This window comes from Aptenodytes patagonicus, unplaced genomic scaffold, assembly GCF_965638725.1.
Source record: "Aptenodytes patagonicus unplaced genomic scaffold, bAptPat1.pri.cur scaffold_195, whole genome shotgun sequence".
NCBI lineage: Eukaryota > Metazoa > Chordata > Aves > Sphenisciformes > Spheniscidae > Aptenodytes > Aptenodytes patagonicus.
This window is the reverse complement of record NW_027472131.1, coordinates 58649-81283: the sequence shown is the minus strand read 5'-3', so window position 1 is coordinate 81283 and position 22635 is coordinate 58649. Positions and strand designations below refer to the sequence as shown.

Genomic DNA, 22635 nt, shown 5'->3' with positions numbered 1-22635 from the left:
CCGCGGCGGCAGCAAGGGCTACGCCGCGCCGCACGCGCCCGAGAGCCATGCGACTGCCCGGCAGCCGCGTCCGCGAAAACTACACCTCCCGGCAAGCACCGGCAGACACAGCACGGCCGCCCGGTCCCCGAGTGACGGAAGACTACACCTCCCGGCATGCTCCGGGGAACAAACATGGCCGACCGGAAGTCCGTGCCCCAGGACTACAGCTCCCGGCATGCCGCGGGAGGCAGCCGTCCCCGCTCCCTCACCCTGCGGGGACACCGTTCTCCCCCCGCCGACGCACCCGGAAGCCCCGCCCAGCCCCCAGCGCAGCCCCGCGTTCCCCAGCGGGGCTCCGGACGGCCGCTGCCGCCCGGCTCCGAGGCGGCGCGACCCTCCTGCCGGCCTCGCCGCCCCCCTCGCTCAGCGACCGCTCCGCTCCTCCCTTGGCTCACACCGGCCCCTCCACGGCCACCCGGGGCACAGCAGCCCCACCACCAGCCCCACAGCCTGCAGCTACTCTGGCAACACAGCCCCTTTACAGGGAGGGGCCGTCGCCATCAGCCTCACTGCCCGCACCTGGGGCTCCCCTGGCCCAAGCCCAGAGCTGGAGCCCGGCAGGAACAGGGAGCCATCACCCGAGCCCCACCGTGTGTCACCCCCTCCCCTGGGCTCCATCACAGCCCCTCGCCCGGTGCAAAGGAAGCGCAAACGCAGCCGTGAGGGCAAAGGAGGCGGCGAGTGTTTATTCAGTCATGCACGTAACAAGTCCCGGGAGCAAGTCTGCTCCGGGGCTTGGAGCCTCCAATGCTCCCCCTGCCCCTGGGACACCTCAGCAGTCATTCCTGGAGCCGTGCTCGTCAGTCCGGCGGGGAACAGACAGTCGGTCGGTCAGCTCCTGGAGCGATGGAACGCTGGGCAGAGGCGGAGGCCACTAGAAAAGAAAAGCGGCAGCCTGTTGGACAGCGGGGGTGTAGTGAGAAAGCGTGAGGCAGGGAACAGGACAGCCAAAGAAAGATAGGGACAAGGAGCCTGACAGAGATGGAGAAAGAAGCAACAGGGAGAGAGGAAGGGAGTCAGCAGAAAGAGGGAGAAGGAGCAGGACAGAGACCGATAAAGAAGGGTGGGGAGCAGGATGGAGATGCAGAAAAAAACAGGGATGGGCAGCATGACAGAGAGGGAGGAAACAAGCATAGGGGCAGGGAGCCAGGACAGCAAAGGATGGAGGGAAGGGAAGGGGCAAGGGGAACAACACAAAACAAACCACATAGCTACACGCTACAGGGCAGAGAGGGAAGAATTAAGAAACAGGGACAGGGAGCCAGGAAAAAAAAAAAAAAAAAAAGAGAGCTGGAGAGCAAAAGGAAGAGCAATGTGTACAGAAAGAAGAGGGGGGAAATTCTAAAATAGGGTCAGAGCCAGAGACAGTGAGATGGAGAAAGGACAAAAGCAACAGGCTACAGGGCGGAGAGGGAGGAATTAACGAATAGGGACAGAGAGCTGGCCAGAGACAGACGGAGAAAAACAAAAGATCGCACGGGCGACAGGGCAGAGAGGGAGGAATTAAAAAACCAGGGACAGGGAGCCAGACAGAGAGAAAGGCAGAAATAAAATGGGGAAAAGAGACGGGCCACAGGGCAGAGAGGGAGGAATTGATAAATATGGACAGGGGACCAGACAGAGCACGATCACGACTGAGAACAGAAAAAACGGGGGCAGCAGCCAGTTGCGACCCCCCCAACACGGGGCAGCAGCCACTCGCGACCCCCCAGACACGGTGCAACAACCACTCGCGTCCCCCCTGACACGGGGCAGCAGCCACTCGCGTCCCCCCCCCAACACGGTGCAGCAGCCGCTCGCGTCCCCCCCAGACACGGTGCAGCAGCCAGTTGCGACCCCCCTGACACGGGGCAGCAGCTGCTCGCGTCCCCCCCCCAACACCGGGCAGCAGCCACTCGCGTCCCCCCCCCGACACGGTGCAGCAGCCGCTCGCGTCCCCCCCCCGACACGGTGCAGCAGCCACTCGCGTCCCCCCCGAACACGGGGCAGCAGCCAGTCGCGTCCCGCCCCCGACACGGTGCAGCAGCCAGTCGCGTCCCCCCCCCAACACCGGGCAGCAGCCACGCACGTCCCCCCCAGACACGGGGCAGCACCCACGCACGTCCCCCCCCCGACACGGGGCAGCAGCCACTCGCGACCCCCCCCCGACACGGTGCAGCAGCCACTCGCGACCCCCCCCCGACACGGTGCAGCAGCCACTCACGCCCCCCCCCCCCGACACGGTACAGCAGCCACTCGCATCCCCCCCGAACACGGGGCAGCAGCCAGTCGCGTCCCGGCCCCGACACGGTGCAGCAGCCACTCGCGTCCCCCCCGAACACGGTGCAGCAGCCACTCACGCCCCCCCCCCCCCGACACGGTACAGCAGCCACTCGCATCCCCCCCGAACACGGGGCAGCAGCCACTCGCGACCCCCCCCCCCCGACACGGGGCAGCAGCCACTCGCGACCCCCCCCCCCCGACACGGGGCAGCAGCCAGTCGCGTCCCCCCTGACACGGGGCAGCAGCCAGTCGCGTCCCCCCTGACACGAGGCAGCAGCCAGTCGCGTCCCCCCCCCGACACGGTGCAGCAGCCACTCGCGTCCCCCCCCCGACACGGGGCAGCAGCCACTCGCATCCCCCCCGAACACGGTGCAGCAGCCAGTCGCGTCCCCCCTGACACGGTGCAGCAGCCACTCGCGTCCCCCCCCCAACACCGGGCAGCAGCCACGCACGTCCCCCCCAGACACGGGGCAGCACCCACGCACGTCCCCCCCCCCGACACGGGGCAGCAGCCACTCGCGTACCCCCCGAACACGGTGCAGCAGCCACTCACGCCCCCCCCTCCCCGACACGGGGCAGCAGCCACTCGCGACCCCCCCCCCCCCGACACGGGGCAGCAGCCACTCGCGTCCCCCCCCCCGACACGGGGCAGCAGCCACTCGCGACCCCCCCCCCCCCGACACGGGGCAGCAGCCACTCGCGACCCCCCCTCACAACACGGTACAGCAGCCACTCGCATCCCCCCCGAACACGGGGCAGCAGCCAGTTGCGTGTCCCCCCCGACACGGTGCAGCAGCCAGTCGCGTCCCCCCTGACACGGGGCAGCAGCCAGTCGCGTCCCCCCCCCCAACACCGGGCAGCAGCCACGCACGTCCCCCCCAAACACGGGGCAGCACCCACGCACGTCCCCCCCCCCGACACGGGGCAGCAGCCACTCGCGACCCCCCCCCCGACACGGGGCAGCAGCCACTCGCGACCCCCCCCCCCGACACGGGGCAGCAGCCACTCGCGTCCCCAAAATATACCAGGACGAGCTCCCTTCTCCCCAAAAGAAAACAACACCAGCTCTCCTCCCCCCAACACAGCAGCAACTCAAGCCAAAAACAGAGCAGCAACTCTTCCCCCGCACCAGAACAGGAACACTCGCGTCCCCCCCGACACGGTGGAGCAGCCACGCGCGTCCCCAAAATATACCGCCCCTCTTCTCCCCAAACACACGGAGCCACCGCCCCTCTTCTCCCCAAACACACGGAGCCAAATCCTTACCATCTAACACCCTCCAAAAGGGATTAGTACACCCACATAACATATACATACAGAACCGAGCCATGTACTTGACATCCTCAGGATCAGCCCTGCAAAGGTGAAAGGAAGTCTGATGCTATGTCCCTGGATGCTCCAGCGCTCAGCTCCTCTCTCTGGTGCTCTCATTGTGGCAAAACACTGGTGAAGATATCTAGCAAAAAGCAGAGAGCACTACAGGGACCTGGAAACCAAAAAGAAGACTAGACTCTATCTGCAAGAATGAACTACAGAAACCCTACCAAGAAGACTTGTAACCAGGAAACAGAAAATATGAAAAGCCCAGAAAGCTCAAAAAGACAGGACAGAGTACCATACAGCAACTGAGATTACCCAATAAACGAAGCTGTAAAGACAAAAGGTCCCAAATACCTTAACCCACTCAAACGCTGCAACCGACTGAAGGAATAGCAGATCGCTGACCCCATGGAAACCCAGGAGCAGAATGAGGCCCCTGACCAGAGGCTGTGGCTCATATATGCTGGGACCCACCCACCACCCTTTCCACAATCCCCTGGGAAAGGGGGGGGGGACAAACCACCCAACGACATAAAGGCGGCCGGAGGAGCGGAAGGGAGTTTTCTCATCTATCTTAAGTTTACAGCCTACAAAGCGCTGAACAAAGGCGGCAACCCTTACTAGAAATGACATCTATTGCATCAGCAACGTGACCAGGTAGGGAATTTAGCTTAATTTTTCTGGGGCGCAGATACAGTAAGATAGATGTCATACTAAGCTATGTGGGAAAGTAGCTCGTTAAATGCAATAACAATATCATTATCAAAAATTACATACGTTAGGTTCGTATTTAAACAAAAAAACCAAAATGCTGTGGGGTTATACTTCATTTCTAGCAAGACCGCACGTGCTACCTAACTGCTACCGGAACTACTTTCTGGATAGGACTGAATGACAAAGCAGAACCAGATCCCGTAAGAATCCCTTCTCAAAAATATCTCTGGCTGCAAAGTAAATTATTTACTGTAAATGACCGACGATTCAGAGTCGCCTCGACGGCCTCTCCGACTGACTCCCTTAACAGAACTGGATGAGTCCCAAAGGACAGAAAACACAAAAAGCCCATGGAAATACAAGAAGTGTATCAGAAGCTGTATGAAGCAGCATAATTAACACCTAAGCAGCTAGAACAAAAGTGAATTGCAAAACGCAACAAAAAACCACCCCAGGAGCTGCGTTGAGAAGAAGAGATGGAGGCTATCGCCTCTGCTGAAAAACTCAAGAGACCATCCGAGCCGACAACAGACATCTCTGGGTACCAGATACCAAACAGAAACAGACTATAAGACAGAAAACAGACTGCTGCGGAGCACCAAGGTGGGTTCGGAAAAGGTTGTGACAGAACAAGAGGCATCGTCACAGGGATTAGAGAGGTCCCGAAGGGGGCGGAGAGACTAAAGAAGTCTCGGGGATGCAATGAGCTCAAAAGGGAATAGAAGAAAGCACAGATGTCCTCAGGGGACCGAACAGAGGTGCACCAAACGGGTGAGAGAACAGACAGACCGACCGGGGTAACAGATGCGGACTCAGGAAGGGGTCTGAGGGGAAAAGAGGGGTGCAAAGTGCCCTCCCGAGCTAGAGCGGGTCTCTGGGGCGTAGGGGATGTCTCACGAGAGCTCGGCAACAGGGAGCGGAGAAGTCCTGAGGGGGCCTGAGAGACCAAAGAAGCCTCACAGGTAACAGTGAGGAACTCTGCAGGGATTTCAACAAAGTACAGATGTCGTCACGGGGCTGGGGGGTGAACGAAGGCATCCTAAATGGCAAAGAGTAAGACAGTGCTCTGAAGCACACACAAAAAAAGTCTAAAGGGACCTACAAGAGTGCTGTGGAGTATAAGAAAGGACTCAGATGACGTTGTTATAGAGAGCAGAGGAATCGGGGGGGTCAGGGTAAGAAAAGAAGGCTTGGAGATACAGCGAGGGCCTTGGAGTCTCGGGGGGGCATCTAGGCAAACTACAGATGACCGACTGAGGAACCAAACAGAGACACCCTCGATGACAGAGAGAAAGATAAATGAGCGCTACGTACCAAAGAAAGATGGCAAGCCCTGATGGAACAAGAGAGATGGAAAGGGAGATGAAGAGCTACAAGGTGCTGTGGAGAATGAGGAGGGTCTCGGGAGGCATCGTGACTAGGAGAAAAAAATGTCCCGAGGGAGCCAGAGAGACCCAAAAAGGACTGGGGACATGATGAAATCCAGAGGGGACGTGAACCGAGAAAACATGTCATCAGAAGGCCAGGGAACGACTAGAGGCACGGCTAGAGGGAAGAGAGGACCAAATAACTGGGCTGGCTCACGGATATGGACTCAAGAAGTCTTCTGAGGGAATGAGAGGGGTGCGAGGTCTCCTACAAAGCTAAAAGCGTGCTAAGGGCAACGTCAAAGGCATCGATAGGCATCGTGACACCATTAGAGGGCTCCTGAATGGGCCAGAGAGACCAAAGAAGGCCCAGGGACACAAGGAGGAAGTCTGGAGGGGATCTGAACAGAGTACAGATGTCCTCAGGAGGCCAAGGACCGAACAGAGGCATCCGACGTGGCGGAGGGAAGGTAAGAGTGCTCTCAGGCAAAATGAAATCCTGAGGAAAAGTTGTCTCTGAATAAGGAAGATACAAATGCTGCTGCAGAACTCAAGGATGGCCACGGAACACAAGGACGCTCGCAGGAAGCATCGTGACAGAAATAGAGGGTGCTGAGGTGGCCGGAGAGATAGAAGGGGGCTCGAGGGCACAAAGGTACTCGGGAGGGGATTTGAACAGAGTACAGATGTCGCAAGGGAGACGCTGACCCATTGGAGGCGAGCGAGATGGAGGAGAGGACAAAAAGACTGCTCTGAGGAGATGTTTTGACAAAATGAGAGGGGTACAAATTACACTCCAGAGACAAAACCGTGCCGAGGAGACCCTCTAAAGCCTCGGAATGAACTGAGAGAAGAGAAAAAAAAATAAGAGACACAAAGAAAATATCAAAACTGACACGGTATGTGACAGACAAGAAAGAACTACAAAATAGGGATAGACAGCTGGATAGAAGATGTAGAAAGAAAATTTAAAAAGCAAAAGGGCACAAAGTAGAGGAGAAAAAAATTTAAAAAGAGGGACAGAAAACTAGACAAAAGTATACATAGAAAAAAATTGGGAAACGAAGGCAACAAAGGAGGAAAAATTTAAAATACAGGGACAGCAAACTAAATAAACGGAGACATAGAAGGAAAATTGAAAAATTGAGAGAGTACCCAACAGACAAGAAAGATTTAAAAAATAGGGATGGGAACTAAATAAAAGCAGATGTAGAAAAAAAAAATAAAACCCAACAAGATTAAGGAAATAAAGGGAAAAATTAAAAAATAGGGACAGCGAACTAAAATGGAGACATATAAAGTAAATTTAAAAATGAACAGGGTACACAACAGACAAGAAAGAATTAAAAAACAGGGAGTTGGATAAAAGTAGACATAGAAAAAAAATTTTAAAGTGACAGCAGTAAAGAAAGACAAGAAACGATTAAAAATAAAGACAGTGAATGGGATAAAAGTAGACAAAGAGAGGGCATTTTAAAAAAGGATTAAGAAAATAAAGGAAAAAATTTAAAAAGAAGGACAACTAACTAAAACGCAGACAGAAAGAAAATTTAAAAAGCAAAGGTGTAAAGGACAGACAAGAAAAAAATTAAAATACAGACAGTGAACTGGATAAGCGGAGACACAGACAATATTAAAAGCAACTGGTATTAGGGAAATAAAGGCAAAAAATTTAAAAAATAAGGACAGCTAACTAAACAGAAACATAGAAAGTAAATTTTAAAAGCGATGGCGATTAAGAGAGGAAAAGATAAAAAATAGAGGCAGAAAACTAAATAAGAATAGATGTAAAAAATTTTAAAAGCAACGGGAATAAGAGAGGAAAAGATTAAAAAACAGGGACAGCAAACTAGAATGGAGACTAAGAGAAAATATTTAAAAAGGTGGCACTAAGGAAAGACAAGAAATAATTCAAAACTTAAGACATCAAAGGGGGTAAAAGTAGACACAGAACATTGTAAAAGCAACAAGGACTAGGAGAAGTGAAGAAAAAAAATTAAAGAATAGGGACAACAAACTAAATAAATGGAGACATACAAAGTAAATTTTTAAAGTGATGGGATACATGACAGGCAGGAAATAAAAAAATCCAGATAGGGAGCTTGACAAAAGTAGGCATAGAAGGAAAACATAAAAAGGGATGAGGTACAGGACGGACGGGAAAGAACTAAAAATAAAGACAGCAAACTAGATAAAGAAAGACAGAGAAGCAACATCTTAAAAGCCAAGGGATTAAGAGAGGAAACAATTAAACAATAATGATAGCAAATGAAAACACAGCCATGGAAACAAAATTTTAAAATGTGAGCACTAAGGCAAGACAAGAAATGATGAAGAAATAAAAACAGCAAACAGGATAAAGGAAGAAAGAAAGAAAGATTAAGGAAATAAGGAAAAAATTTAAAGATAGCAACAGCGAACTACAACAGAGACGTAGAAAGAAAATCTAAAAAGCGACAGCACTAAGGAAAGAAGAGAAAAAATTAAAAGAAAAGAGAGAGAACTAAATAAAGCCAACGGCATAAAGGTAGAAAATATGAAAAAGCAACAGGGATTAGGGAAATAAATGGAAAACATTGAAAATAGGGACAGCGAACTAAAACACAGATGTAGAAATAAAATTCAAAAAGCGAGGGCACTAAGGAAAGACAAGAAGTAATTAAAAAATAAAGACAGTGAATGGAATAAAAGCAGACAGAAAATTTTAGAAGCAAATAGGATTAAGGAAATAGGAAAAAGTTAAAAGTAGCGATGGCAAACTAAAACAGAGTCATAGGAAAAAAAATTAAAAAGCGACAGCACTGAGGAAAGACAAGAAATAATTTTAAGAAAACAGCAAATGGAATAAAAGTAGGCACAGAACGAACATTTAAAAAGCAATAGGCATTAGGGAGATAAAGGAAAAAATATGAAATAGGGACAGCAAACTAGAACAGAGACATAGAAAGAAAATTTTAAAAGGGCTGCACTAAGGAAAGACAAGAAATAACTAAAAAATAAAGACAGTGAATGGAATGAAAGCAGACAGAAAATTTTAAAGGTGATGGGGATTAAGGAAATTAAAAAACCCTAAAATGTAGCAACGGCAAACTAAAACAGAGACGTAGAAAGAAAATTTAAAAAGCAAAGGGATTAAGAACAGAGAGAAATAACATAAAATACAGGGTCAGCAAACTAAATAAATGAAGACATGAAAACAAAATTTAAGAAGTGATGAAGTAGAGGACAGGCAGGAAAAAATAAAAAACACAGACGAGGAACTGGATAAATGGAGACAGAGGGAGAAAATTTAGAAAGCGACGGGGTAATGGCCACAGGGCTAAGAAGTGAAATATTGGTAAAGGGAGCCGGATAGACAGCCACAGGGAAAGGACATGGGAAGAGTGACAGGGTGCAGAGCAGAAGACGACACTGACAGCAGAGACAGGCGGCCGGGTAGAGGGAGACCTGGAAATGCAATCTTCACAAGCAATGGGGAAGAAGGCAGCATGGGAAGAATGAAACGATAGCGGGTGGGGAGCCGGAAAGGGAGATGATGGAGGACAAGAGAAATATATTTAGACAAATAATTAGACAATTATTGTGAACCAGGTGTTTACGTAAATCATTACTCTGTCATGTATATGTAGATAATTTGTGTTACATTTATATTCTGTCATGTGTTTGATAAAGAGCAGATGTTTGTGCATACCAATTAGTCCTGACCCTCTAAAGATAAAGAACCCTGACCTTCTGAAGATAGAAGACACAGGAACTATAAAAACAGTTTGTTGTAAGGTGGATAATGAGACGGTCTGATAAGCATAAAGGACCTTCAAGCTGTCAGCAATATATTCAAAGATCAGCGAAACCTGGCGCCAACTAGGTGAAAGGGGATGAGGAAGACTACCAGCCTTCACCGCAAGGACCCCGGCCCAGAATTATTTGGAAGATCTGCGCAGACGCAACTAATTAGCAGCTAATTAGCATGAGGAGCGAGGATAGGCGTGGTTAGATAATGAATATGTATAGGCATTATTAGAATATTCATTACTCAATTGTATAAATGAGATGTAACTTTTGTTGTGGCCATGCATGATAGGTGGAGAGATCCCCCGTGCATCCAGCACGCTGCAAATAAAGAATATACTACTTGGACAAATTCGTGAATCAGAGAGGCAGAGGAAGGAAACGAGGAAGGTAACGGTGTACAGGGCAGTGCTGGCAGAAGAGCAAAAAGCTTTGGGGAACCGGACAGCCCGAAAGGGAGACGGAGGCAGGGACAGGCAAGGAGGCAGGCAGAAGTCTGGAGAAGCGTGGCAGAGATGGGCCGGGACACAAGCGAGGGGACTCACGACTCACCACAGTTCCTGGCACCAGCAGGAGACCAATACCACCCTGAGGCTTCTCTCTCTGCCTCTGCCTCCTCTGCAGTGCCGGCTGCCCGACCCTCACCCACCCAGGAGGAGGAGGCGGGTGCCTCGACGCTCCTCTCCCACGAGGCTTTCCGGATGCAAGGTGGCTTACACTTGCAGCCAACAGAGGCACTGAGCTCCCAGCGCCATGTCCCGGAAGTGTGCTCTGTCGGGAACGGCTGGGAGGGATCCTTCCTCGCTGTAGGGACCAACCGTTCCCTGCTGGAGGCAGCTGCCTGTGGAAGCCCCTTGGTTTCACTCCTCAACCAACTCCTGCAAGCAGGCATGCCCAGACAGCCCCCTCAGCAGACAGACCCCTTGACACAGCAGGGCCAGCCCCATCCTCAGCCTCATGGGCGGCACCTGGGGCTGCCCTGGCCCATCCCCACCTGCAGCCTTTTTAAACCCTTGGCCCAGCCCCATCCTTACCTCATGGGTCTCACCTGGGCTGCCCCAGCCCACAGCTAGAGCCCATTGGGAACAGGGGGCCATCACCCCCTCCCCTGTACCAGTCCACAGGCACAAGCTCTGCACCCAGGGGCTGCAAACACATCCAGGGGAAGCAGGAAAAGTTTATTCGTTAATGCGCATAATAAATCCTGGCAGTAAGTTGGCTACAAGGCTCAGTGCCCAAATGCAGCAGGACAGAGGGAGACAAGGGAAGAGAAAAACAGGAGGAAGGACAGAGCGACATAGATAAGAGGTGTGGGACAGGGAGCCAGAAAGCAGGACTGTGTGAACAAGAAAGGGACAGGGAGCAGGACAACGGTGTAGAGAGGGGAGAGCAGAGAGATTGCGGGAAAAACACAGGGAGAAAGAGACAGAGGAATAAATAAGAGAGACAGGGAGCAGGAGAAAGAGGCGGAAGGGACCAGCAAGACAACAAGATAGAGACAAGACAAGGGATGGGGAAAAATTCTAAAGTGGTAGGGGAAAAGAAACATAGGCAAGAAATAAAAAATAGAAACAGGGAGCCAGATAGAGGTAGACATAGAAAGAAAATTTCAAAAAGCAACAGGGTACAAGAAACGTAGGCAAGAACTAGCAAATAGGAACAGGGAGATAGAAAGAGGGAGATGTAGAAAGTAAGTCTAAAAAGTGACAGGGTACAGAACAGAGAGGGAAGAATTAATTACAGACAGGGAGACGGATAGAGGGAGACAGAAAATTTTGCAAGCGACAGGATACAAGTATCTTCCACAAGAATTAAAAGATAGGTACATGGAGCTGCACAGAGGGAAGCGTAAGAAGAAAATTTGAAAAGTGACGGGGTACAAGAAACACCGGCAAGAAATTAAAATTAGGTCAGGGAGACAGAGAGAGGGAAAGGTAGCAAGAAAATGTAACAAGTGACTGGGTCCAAGAAACATATGTGAGAATTAAAAAGATAGGGATGGAGTGGTAGAAAGGAAGTTTCAAAAGAAACAGGGTACAAGAAATATAGGCAAGAATTAAAAATTAGAGACAGGGAGCCTGATGGAAGGAAACTGTGGTGGGTTGACCTTGGCTGGCTGCCAGGTGCTCACCGAGCCGCTCTGTCACTGCCCCTCCTCAACAAGACAGGGGGAGAAAATACAACAAAAAAGCTTGTGGGTCGAGATAAGGACAAAGAGATCACTCACCAATTCCTGTCACAGGCAAAACAGACTCGACTTGGGGAAATTAATTTAATTTACTGTCATTCAAAAATCAAAGTAGGATAATGAGAAAAAACAACAAATCTAAAACACACCTTCCCCCCTCCCCCCTCTTTTACCCTGGGCTCATCTTCACTCCTGACTTCTCTACATCCTACCCCCAAGCAGCGCAGGGGGACAGGGAGCGGGGGTTGCAGTCACACATTGTCTCTGCCACTCCTTCCTCCTCAAGCTCTTTTTCTGCTCCAGTGTGGGCTCCTCTCCATGGGACCACAGCTGCTGACAGGAGCCTGCTCCAGTGCAGGCTCTCCACGGGGGTCACAGCTTCCTTCAGGCGCATCCACCTGCTCTGGCATGGGGTCCTCCACAGGCTGCAGGTGCATGTCTGCTCCACCGTGGACCTCCATGGGCTGCAGGAGGACAACCTGCGTCACCATGGTCTTCACCACGGGCTGCAGGGGAATCTCTGCTCTGGTGCCTGGAGCACCTCCTCGCCCTCCTTCTTCACTGACCTTGGTGTCTACAGGGCTGTTTCACACTCACATTTTCTCTATCACAGCTTCTGCACAGCACTTTTTAGCCTTTCTTAAATGTCCCATCACAGATGCACTACCAGCGTTACTGATGGGCTCAGCTTTGACCAGCAGCAGATCCATCTTGGAGCTGGAGCCAGCTGTGCCTGACATGGGGGTAACTCCTGGTGTCTTCTCACAGAACCCACCCCTGCAGCCCCTGCCCCCCCACCCCAGCTAACAAAACCTTGCCACGTAAACCCAATACAACAGCGACCGGCTACAGGGCAGAGAGGGGGGATTGAAAAATAGGGAAAGGGAGCCACGGGGAGACAGGAAGAGGGGAAAAAAATAGCAACGAGCTATAGGCCAGAGAGGAGGAAGGGACAGGGAACCAGACAGAGAGATGGAGAAAAACAAAGAATAGTGATAGGCCACAAGGCAGAGAGGGAGGAATTAAAGAAGGGAACAGTGAGGTGGACAGAGATAAACTGAGAAATACCAAAAAACCTCCATGAGCTGAAGGGGAGAAACAGAGGAATTAAAGAATAGGGACAGGGAGAGAACAATAAAGACAAAAATGGGCTATGGGACAGAGAGGGAAGAAATTAAAACATAGGGACCGGCACCTGGAATGGAGAATCTAAGAAAGACAACATATATCTAGAATACAGGGCAGAGAAAGAGGGATTTAAAAATAGGGACATGGAGCCAGAGGCTGGGGGGGGGGGGAATTGTGAAGGGCTAAAGGGCAGGCAGGGAGGAATTAAAAAAAATTGGGATAGGAAGACAGACAGATAGATGGAGAAAGACAAAAATAGTGATGGGCTGCAGGACAGAGAATGACCAAAAAAAAAAAAAAGAGGGACAGGGAACAGGACAGAAGTGCAGAGAGAAAAAGCAAACTGAGAGGTAGAACAACAGAGAAAGAGGGGGACTTGCAGAATGAGAGAGGGAGAGGTGCAGGGAAACAAAAAAATTACAGCAGTGAAAGAGAAGAGGGGGCAGAGAGTCACCGGGATGCAGAAGGGGGACGACACGGCTCCAAGGGTCCAGGATTCTCCACAGCTCCTACTCTTGGAGCTGCAGGGAGAATTTGACAGTTTGGTCATGTCTTCCTCTCCCTCCCCCTCTCTTCCTCCTCTGTAGCTCCAGTCACTTGACTGTCATCCACCTAAGAGAATAGATTGCTGTCTTACAATATGAGGCTTCCCAGATATGCAGCCTCACATGTGCACACACTACATGGCCGTACTGTGCTTTTGGTTACGCATACAGACCCTGCTGTGCACATTGGTGATCGGATCTGCTGAGGACTATGCTAAAAGGGATCCTTCCTCACCTGGAGAGAGGCAGGCTGTCTCCTATCTGCAGGAGGAGGCAGCTGCCAGCTGGATCCTTTTTATTTTATGCTTTACCTTTTTCTGGCCTCTCCAGCTTCAGCCACAGCAGTTCCTGTCCACAGCCAGTAAGTGCTCCGCCTGTCCCTTTTCGCCCATGCCACTAGGAGAATGAGGCCAAAAGCAACACACACAAACCTGAGCCGGCTGCAGTCAACAGCATCCCCAGAAAGGAACTGACAACTGAGTCCTCAGTACTACCTCTGGGAGAGGAAAAAAACCAAGCAACTGTTAGCAGAGTGATGACTGTAGGAACCCCTCCTTCTGCAGGAGCTGCTGGAGACGCCGCTCTTTCCCCAAACTGATGCTAATGGCACCTGCATTTATGGAGAATAAAGCATATTCAAGGGCCAGCGTGCTGCTGTGAGGACAGGGTTTGGGGGCAGTCTGTGGCTATAGGACAGGCTTCAGGGGAGGTGCTGGAGCTGGGGGCAGCTGCACGGGGTGAGTAGGGCTGGAGGAGCTTTGTTGAGTTGGGGAGGCACCCAGCGCCTTTCCAGGGGGTGGGAAGGCCTCCAGGTACCCGGGGTTGGGGTGGGCAGCCATCTCCTGCCCCTCTTCCTCCTTCCTCTCCACCAGCTCTCAGAAAATCCCTGGGAGGTGCCCTGATGGGGCCTGACTCCAACTGACCATGAACCTCTCAGCTGGAAACATCCTTGCAGCTCGTCAGCATTCTCAGACAGGCATGGCCCAGCAGGACCACCTCCTGGGGCTGCAGCCCTTTTACACAGAGGGGCCATCACCATCAGCCTCACTGGCCCCACCTGGGGCTCCTCCAGCTGCAGCCATGGCCCCTTACACCCAATATGTAACCTGCTCCACTGGACTCTCTGACAGCCCCTCACCAAGTACAAAGGACTACAAACGCAGCCATGAGTGCAAAGGAGACAGCAAGTGTTTTATTCATTAATGTGTATAATTCCTAGGAGTGAGTCTGCTCCAGAGCTCAGTGCCTGTACACTCACCCTTGCCCTGGGACAACTCGGCTGTCGTTACTGGAGCAGCAAATACAGAGAACAAAAATACAGCAAAGGGGAGCAGGACAGAGGAACAGAAAGAGAAAAATAAAATGAGGGAGAAGGACTGAGGAGCAGAGAAAGAAAGGTACAGGGAAAAGGACAGTGAGATGGAGAAATCAATAAAAAAAGAGATGAGGAGCCCTGCAGTGACATGGCGGAAGAAAAACAGGATCAGGGAGCAGGACAGAGGGAAAGAGAGAGAAAATAATGAACAGGGAGCAGAACAGATGGATTGGGAGAGAAATTGAATGAGAGGAATAAGGAAGGAGGGAGGGAGAGAAAAAGATAGGGAACAAGCCAGAGGGACTGAGGGAAAAGAAGAGGGAGACAGATCAGGATAAAGAGACGGAGAAAGAAAAAACAGTGACGGACTGCAGGATGAGAAAAAGGGCCAGGGAGCAGGACAGAGGGGAATAACGGGGCAGCGAGCTGGGCAGGGGGATATAGCGAGACAGGCAGTGGTATGGAGATATACAGACAAAAATGTTAGGGGGAGAACGGAGGACAGAATAAAAGAAAAGGGACAGGGAGCGGGGCAGAGATGGAGAAAGAAACATTCGAGGCAGAGAAAGAGGGACAGGTAAGACAACAGATAACTGGAGGAAGAAAGGAAAGGGAACAGCACAGAAGGTCACAGACAAAAAGAGAGGGATGGGAGAAAGAGAAAAAGAAGACAAGGGAAAAGGACTGAGGAGCAGAGAGAAAAAGGTACGGGGAAAAGGACAGAGGTGGAGAAAACAAAGACAGGCTAGAGGCAGAACAAAGAGAAAGACTGACAAGGACAGGGAGCAGGACAAAGTGATGGAGGAGGAAAAAAAATAGTGATGGACAGCGAATAGGACAGAGGAAGAGAGAGAGAAAGAGAAATAAACAAAGAAACAAAGAAATAAAGAAATAAAAATCACAGCAGCGTGGGAAAGAGGGGGGGCCAGGGGAGGGGCAGGGAGGGCCCAGGACTCACCGCAGCGCTCGCTCTCGGCGCTGCCAGGAGAATTTGCCAGTTCGGACGCTTCTTTCTCCTTCCCTCCTCCCTTCCTCTTCCGTAACTCTGGTCGCTTGGCTGTCCTCCACCTAAGAGAATACATGGGTGTCTTACAGCTCTCACAAGATGAGGCTTCCTAGACATGTAGCCTCGCTCACTCACGCACTACGCGGCCGTACCATGCTGCTGGTGACGCATACAGACCCTGCGGTGCATGTGGGCAGCCTGACCTGCTGCGGACTACAAAGAAGGATCCTTCCTCACCCGGAGAGGCAGGCTGTCTCTTGCCTGCAGCGGGAGGCAGCTGCCACCTGGATGTCCTTCAGTTTCTTCTTCTTAACCTTTCTCTGGCCTCTCCAGCTTCAGCTGCGGCAGCTCCTGTCCACAGCCAGTAAGCGCTCCGCCTGTCCCTTTTCGCCCCCACGCCGCGAGGAAAGCGAGGCCGGGCAGACAACCCACGCAAGCCTGAGGCAGGTGCAGTCAACGGCATCCCCAAGGGAGGAATGGAAAACTGCGTCCTCAGCACGGCCTCTGGGAGAGGGAAAGAAGAAGCAGCACCCGTTATTACCGTAGATGGCCCCTGGCCAGACCCCCTGCTTCCGCAGGGGCTTCTGGAGATGCCGCTCTTTCCTCGCGCTGGTAACAGCACCCGCGTTAAGGGAGAATCACGCACATTCGAGGGCCAGCTTGCGGCCTTCACTACAGGGCTTGGGGGCGGCCTGGGGCTATGGGACAGGCTTCAGGGGAAGTGCTGGAGCTGGGGGCAGCTACACAGAGCGAGCGGGGCCGGGGGAGGCTCAGAGGGAGCTCTGGTGAGTTGGGCAGGTGCCCTGCGCCTGGGAGGGTGTCCACCTCCTTCCCCTCTTCCCTTCTGTCAGCTCTCGGGTAAGTCCCTGGGGCTGACCTGACCCGGCTCGCCTGCAGTGGATCGGGAGCCTGCCGCAGCAGGCGGTTTGAAGCTTCCCGTCCCGCCACCCTCGGGCAGCCATCGGGCAAGAGACACGCGCCGAAGGGGCTCACTCACCTCACCGGTTGCCAGCGCGCCGCCATGCTGCTGCCGGGCAGTGCGCATGCGCAGGACGCCGACGGCGCGCCGGAGGGATCAGAGCCGGCGTGCGATCGCCGGGCTGCAGTACCGCATTTCGGCCACCAGGGGCAGCAGGGAAGGCGGCGGCGGCGCTGCTGCGTACCTGGGCAGTGGCGGCGCTGCAGTACCGGGCTGCGGCCACCAGGCGGCAGCAGCAGGGAGAACCCGCCGGGCGGCGCGTGCCCGGGGCCGGCACCGGCGCCGCGGTCCCGCGCTTTGCGCGCCGAGCGGCCGCCGACGCTGCGCACGTGGGGCGGCAGCGGCGTTTCCTTACCGGGAGGCAGCAACGAGCGCGGCGGCATCGCCTCGCGAGCACCGCAGCGTCGCATCGCCGTTACCGGCGGACGGCAACGTGGAGCGCGGTGGCGCCGCCGCCCATGCGCAGCGCCTACCCGCAGTACCGCTCCTTGGTTGTCGGGCGGCAACAGCGAACGCAGCGGGGGCGCGCACCACCGCCCATGTGCGGCACCCGTGCTGCAGTCCCGCATCTTGGTCTCTGGGCGGCAGCAGCGAGAGCGCAGTTTAGCGACCCACCCACCGCGCGCCACTGCGCATGCGTAGCACCCGGGCTGCACTACCGCGCTTCGGTTGCCCGGCGGCAGCAGCCAGCGCGGCAGCGTGCTCAAGCGCACATGCGCGGCGCCCGTTCTGCAGTACCGACTTTTGGTCACCAGGTGGCGGCAGCATGCGCGGCGTTCCACCTGCAGTACCACGTTCCTGTCACCGGGAGGCAGCAGCGAGCACGGGGGAACGAGCCATTGCGCATGCGCGGCACCCGAGCTGCAGTACCGACCTGTGGTCGCTGGGAGGCAGTAGCGAGCGCGGCGTGGCACCCCCACCGCGCATGCGCGCCGTTCCACCTGCAGTACCACGTTCCTGTCACCGGGAGGCAGGAGCGAGCACGGGAACGAGCCACCGCGCATGTGCGGCACCTGAGCTGCAGTACCGATTCTTGGTCGCTGGGAGGCAGTAGCGAGCGCGGCGTGACACCCCCACCGCGCATGCGCGCCGTTCCACCTGCAGTACCGCATTTTGGCCGCCCGGCGGCAGCAGCGAGCACGAGGGCATGCGCCACCCCGCATATACAGCGCCGCACCTGCAGTGCCGCAAGTTGCTCATCAGGGGGCAGCAGCGAGCACGGGGGGGGGTCGCGCGCCATCGGGCATGCACGGTTCCCCACCTGCAGTACCGCATTATTGTCGCCCGGCGGCAGCAGCGAGCCGGGCGTCGCGGCGCTCGTTCTGCAGTACCGGCTTTGGATCGCCGGGCAGCAGGAGCGAACGCGGTGTAGCACTCAACTCCGCGTGAGCGGCGCCCCTGCTGCAGTGCTGCGTTTCGGTCGCCGGGCGGCATTGCGAGCGGGGCGGCCTCGCGACAGCGCATTCGCGGCGCTGGAGCTGAAGTACCACATTTTGGTCGCTGGGCGGCAGCAGCAAGGGCAGGGGCATGCGCTCGCGAGGCGCGGCCGCACGGCTTGTCGGGGACCGGGCGCAGCGGGAAGGCCGCAGAAAACCACACGAAACCAGCAACAAAACTACACCTCGTGCCCCACCGCGGGAGCCGCGGCGGTAGCAAGGGCTACGCCGCGCCGCACGCGCCCGAGAGCCATGCGACTGCCCGGCAGCCGCGTCCGCGAAAACTACACCTCCCGGCAAGCACCGGCAGACACAGCACGGCCGCCCGGTCCCCGAGTGACGGAAGACTACACCTCCCGGCATGCTCCGGGGAACAAACATGGCCGACCGGAAGTCCGTGCCCCAGGACTACAGCTCCCGGCATGCCGCGGGAGGCAGCCGTCCCCGCTCCCTCACCCTGCGGGGACACCGTTCTCCCCCCGCCGACGCACCCGGAAGCCCCGCCCAGCCCCCAGCGCAGCCCCGCGTTCCCCAGCGGGGCTCCGGACGGCCGCTGCCGCCCGGCTCCGAGGCGGCGCGACCCTCCTGCCGGCCTCGCCGCCCCCCTCGCTCAGCGACCGCTCCGCTCCTCCCTTGGCTCACACCGGCCCCTCCACGGCCACCCGGGGCACAGCAGCCCCACCACCAGCCCCACAGCCTGCAGCTACTCTGGCAACACAGCCCCTTTACAGGGAGGGGCCGTCGCCATCAGCCTCACTGCCCGCACCTGGGGCTCCCCTGGCCCAAGCCCAGAGCTGGAGCCCGGCAGGAACAGGCAGCCATCACCCAGCCCCCACCGTGCGTCACCCCCGCCCCTGGGCTCCATCACAGCCCCTCGCCCGGTGCAAAGGAAATGCAAACGCAGCCGTGAGGGCAAAGGAGGCGGCGAGTGTTTATTCAGTCATGCACGTAACAAGTCCCGGGAGCAAGTCTGCTCCGGGGCTTGGAGCCTCCAATGCTCCCCCTGCCCCTGGGACACCTCAGCAGTCATTCCTGGAGCCGTGCTCGTCAGTCCGGCGGGGAACAGACAGTCGGTCGGTCAGCTCCTGGAGCGATGGAACGCTGGGCAGAGGCGGAGGCCACTAGAAAAGAAAAGCGGCAGCCTGTTGGACAGCGGGGGTGTAGTGAGAAAGCGTGAGGCAGGGAACAGGACAGCCAAAGAAAGATAGGGACAAGGAGCCTGACAGAGATGGAGAAAGAAGCAACAGGGAGAGAGGAAGGGAGTCAGCAGAAAGAGGGAGAAGGAGCAGGACAGAGACCGATAAAGAAGGGTGGGGAGCAGGATGGAGATGCAGAAAAAAACAGGGATGGGCAGCATGACAGAGAGGGAGGAAACAAGCATAGGGGCAGGGAGCCAGGACAGCAAAGGATGGAGGGAAGGGAAGGGGCAAGGGGAACAACACAAAACAAACCACATAGCTACACGCTACAGGGCAGAGAGGGAAGAATTAAGAAACAGGGACAAGGAGCCGGAAAAAAGAGAGCTGGAGAGCAAAAGGAAGAGCAATGTGTACAGAAAGAAGAGGGGGGAAATTCTAAAATAGGGTCAGAGCCAGAGACAGTGAGATGGAGAAAGGACAAAAGCAACAGGCTACAGGGCGGAGAGGGAGGAATTAACGAATAGGGACAGAGAGCTGGCCAGAGAGAGACGGAGAAAAGCAAAAGATCACACGGGTGACAGGGCAGAGAGGGAGGAATTAAAAAACCAGGGACAGGGAGCCAGACAGAGAGAAAGGCAGAAATAAAATGGGGAAAAGAGACGGGCCACAGGGCAGAGAGGGAGGAATTGATAAATATGGACAGGGGACCAGACAGAGCACGATCATGACTGAGAACAGAAAAAACGGGGGCAGCAGCCAGTTGCGACCCCCCCAACACGGGGCAGCAGCCACTCGCGCCCCCCCCCCCAACACGGGGCAGCAGCCAGTCGCGTCCCCCCTGACACGGTGCAGCAGCCAGTCGCGTCCCCCCCCCAACACCGGGCAGCAGCCACGCACGTCCCCCCCCCCGACACGGGGCAGCAGCCACTCGCGACCCCCCCGACACGGCGCAGCAGCCACTCACGTCCCCCCTGACACGGTGCAGCAGCCACTCGTGCCCCCCCCGAACACGGTGCAGCAGCCACTCGCGCCCCCCCCCCCCCCGACACGGTGCAGCAGCCAGTCGCGTCCCCCCGACACGGTGCAGCAGCCAGTCGCGTCCCCCCTGACACGGTGCAGCAGCCAGTCGCGTCCCCCCCCCAACACCGGGCAGCAGCCACGCACGTCCCCCCCAAACACGGGGCAGCACCCACGCACGTCCCCCCCCCGACACGGGGCAGCAGCCACTCGCGCCCCCCCCCCCGACACGGGGCAGCAGCCACTCGCGTCCCCCCCCCCGACACGGGGCAGCAGCCACTCGCGACCCCCCCGACACGGGGCAGCAGCCACTCGCGACCCCCCCCGGACACGGGGCAGCAGCCACTCGCGACCCCCCCCCCCGACACGGGGCAGCAGCCACTCGCGACCCCCCCCCCCGACACGGGGCAGCAGCCACTCGCGACCCCCCCCCCCCCGACACGGGGCAGCAGCCACTCGCGACCCCCCCCCCCCCGACACGGGGCAGCAGCCACTCGCGACCCCCCTGACACGGTGCAGCAGCCAGTCGCGTCCCCCCCCCAACACCGGGCAGCAGCCACGCACGTCCCCCCCAAACACGGGGCAGCACCCACGCACGTCCCCCCCCCGACACGGGGCAGCAGCCACTCGCGACCCCCCCGACACGGGGCAGCAGCCACTCGCGACCCCCCCCGGACACGGGGCAGCAGCCACTCGCGACCCCCCCCCCCGACACGGGGCAGCAGCCACTCGCGACCCCCCCCCCCCGACACGGGGCAGCAGCCACTCGCGACCCCCCCCCCCCCGACACGGGGCAGCAGCCACTCGCGACCCCCCCCCCCCCCGACACGGGGCAGCAGCCACTCGCGTCCCCAAAATATACCAGGACGAGCTCCCTTCTCCCCAAAAGAAAACAACACCAGCTCTCCTCCCCCCAACACAGCAGCAACTCAAGCCAAAAACAGAGCAGCAACTCTTCCCCCGCACCAGAACAGGAACACTCGCGTCCCCCCCGACACGGTGGAGCAGCCACGCGCGTCCCCAAAATATACCGCCCCTCTTCTCCCCAAACACACGGAGCCACCGCCCCTCTTCTCCCCAAACACACGGAGCCAAATCCTTACCATCTAACACCCTCCAAAAGGGATTAGTACACCCACATAACATATACATACAGAACCGAGCCATGTACTTGACATCCTCAGGATCAGCCCTGCAAAGGTGAAAGGAAGTCTGATGCTATGTCCCTGGATGCTCCAGCGCTCAGCTCCTCTCTCTGGTGCTCTCATTGTGGCAAAACACTGGTGAAGGTATCTAGCAAAAAGCAGAGAGCACTACAGGGACCTGGAAACCAAAAAGAAGACTAGACTCTATCTGCAAGAATGAACTACAGAAACCCTACCAAGAAGACTTGTAACCAGGAAACAGAAAATATGAAAAGCCCAGAAAGCTCAAAAAGACAGGACAGAGTACCATACAGCAACTGAGATTACCCAATAAACGAAGCTGTAAAGACAAAAGGTCCCAAATACCTTAACCCACTCAAACGCTGCAACCGACTGAAGGAATAGCAGATCGCTGACCCCATGGAAACCCAGGAGCAGAATGAGGCCCCTGACCAGAGGCTGTGGCTCATATATGCTGGGACCCACCCACCACCCTTTCCACAATCCCCTGGGAAAGGGGGGGGGGACAAACCACCCAACGACATAAAGGCGGCCGGAGGAGCGGAAGGGAGTTTTCTCATCTATCTTAAGTTTACAGCCTACAAAGCGCTGAACAAAGGCGGCAACCCTTACTAGAAATGACATCTATTGCATCAGCAACGTGACCAGGTAGGGAATTTAGCTTAATTTTTCTGGGGCGCAGATACAGTAAGATAGATGTCATACTAAGCTATGTGGGAAAGTAGCTCGTTAAATGCAATAACAATATCATTATCAAAAATTACATACGTTAGGTTCGTATTTAAACAAAAAAACCAAAATGCTGTGGGGTTATACTTCATTTCTAGCAAGACCGCACGTGCTACCTAACTGCTACCGGAACTACTTTCTGGATAGGACTGAATGACAAAGCAGAACCAGATCCCGTAAGAATCCCTTCTCAAAAATATCTCTGGCTGCAAAGTAAATTATTTACTGTAAATGACCGACGATTCAGAGTCGCCTCGACGGCCTCTCCGACTGACTCCCTTAACAGAACTGGATGAGTCCCAAAGGACAGAAAACACAAAAAGCCCATGGAAATACAAGAAGTGTATCAGAAGCTGTATGAAGCAGCATAATTAACACCTAAGCAGCTAGAACAAAAGTGAATTGCAAAACGCAACAAAAAACCACCCCAGGAGCTGCGTTGAGAAGAAGAGATGGAGGCTATCGCCTCTGCTGAAAAACTCAAGAGACCATC

The 22635-nt window shown here is 55.1% G+C and overlaps 3 long non-coding RNA genes across 7 annotated transcripts; all 3 read right to left on the bottom strand.

Moving 5' to 3' along the window:
* Positions 1 to 702: 702 nt before the first annotated feature.
* LOC143173730 (uncharacterized) lies at positions 703 to 3427 on the bottom strand. Its single transcript, XR_012997736.1, has 2 exons — positions 3330 to 3427; positions 703 to 916 (listed from the first exon to the last, which is right to left on the bottom strand). It is a non-coding gene; the product is annotated as an uncharacterized LOC143173730 (long non-coding RNA).
* Positions 3428 to 11576: 8149 nt separating this feature from the next.
* On the bottom strand, positions 11577 to 16727 carry LOC143173731 (uncharacterized). Of its 4 annotated transcripts, none has more exons than XR_012997737.1 (4): positions 16674 to 16727; positions 15829 to 16180; positions 15629 to 15738; positions 11577 to 12146 (listed from the first exon to the last, which is right to left on the bottom strand). It is a non-coding gene; the product is annotated as an uncharacterized LOC143173731 (long non-coding RNA). The 4 variants fall into 4 exon arrangements; XR_012997738.1 differs by lacking the exon at positions 11577 to 12146 and adding an exon at positions 13831 to 13851; XR_012997739.1 differs by lacking the exon at positions 11577 to 12146 and adding an exon at positions 15330 to 15439.
* A 2271-nt stretch (positions 16728 to 18998) lies between these two features.
* LOC143173732 (uncharacterized) lies at positions 18999 to 21622 on the bottom strand. 2 transcript variants are annotated; one of them, XR_012997742.1, is made up of 2 exons: positions 21402 to 21622; positions 18999 to 19212 (listed from the first exon to the last, which is right to left on the bottom strand). It is a non-coding gene; the product is annotated as an uncharacterized LOC143173732 (long non-coding RNA). The 2 variants fall into 2 exon arrangements; XR_012997741.1 differs by lacking the exon at positions 21402 to 21622 and adding an exon at positions 21110 to 21207.
* Positions 21623 to 22635: the final 1013 nt, after the last annotated feature.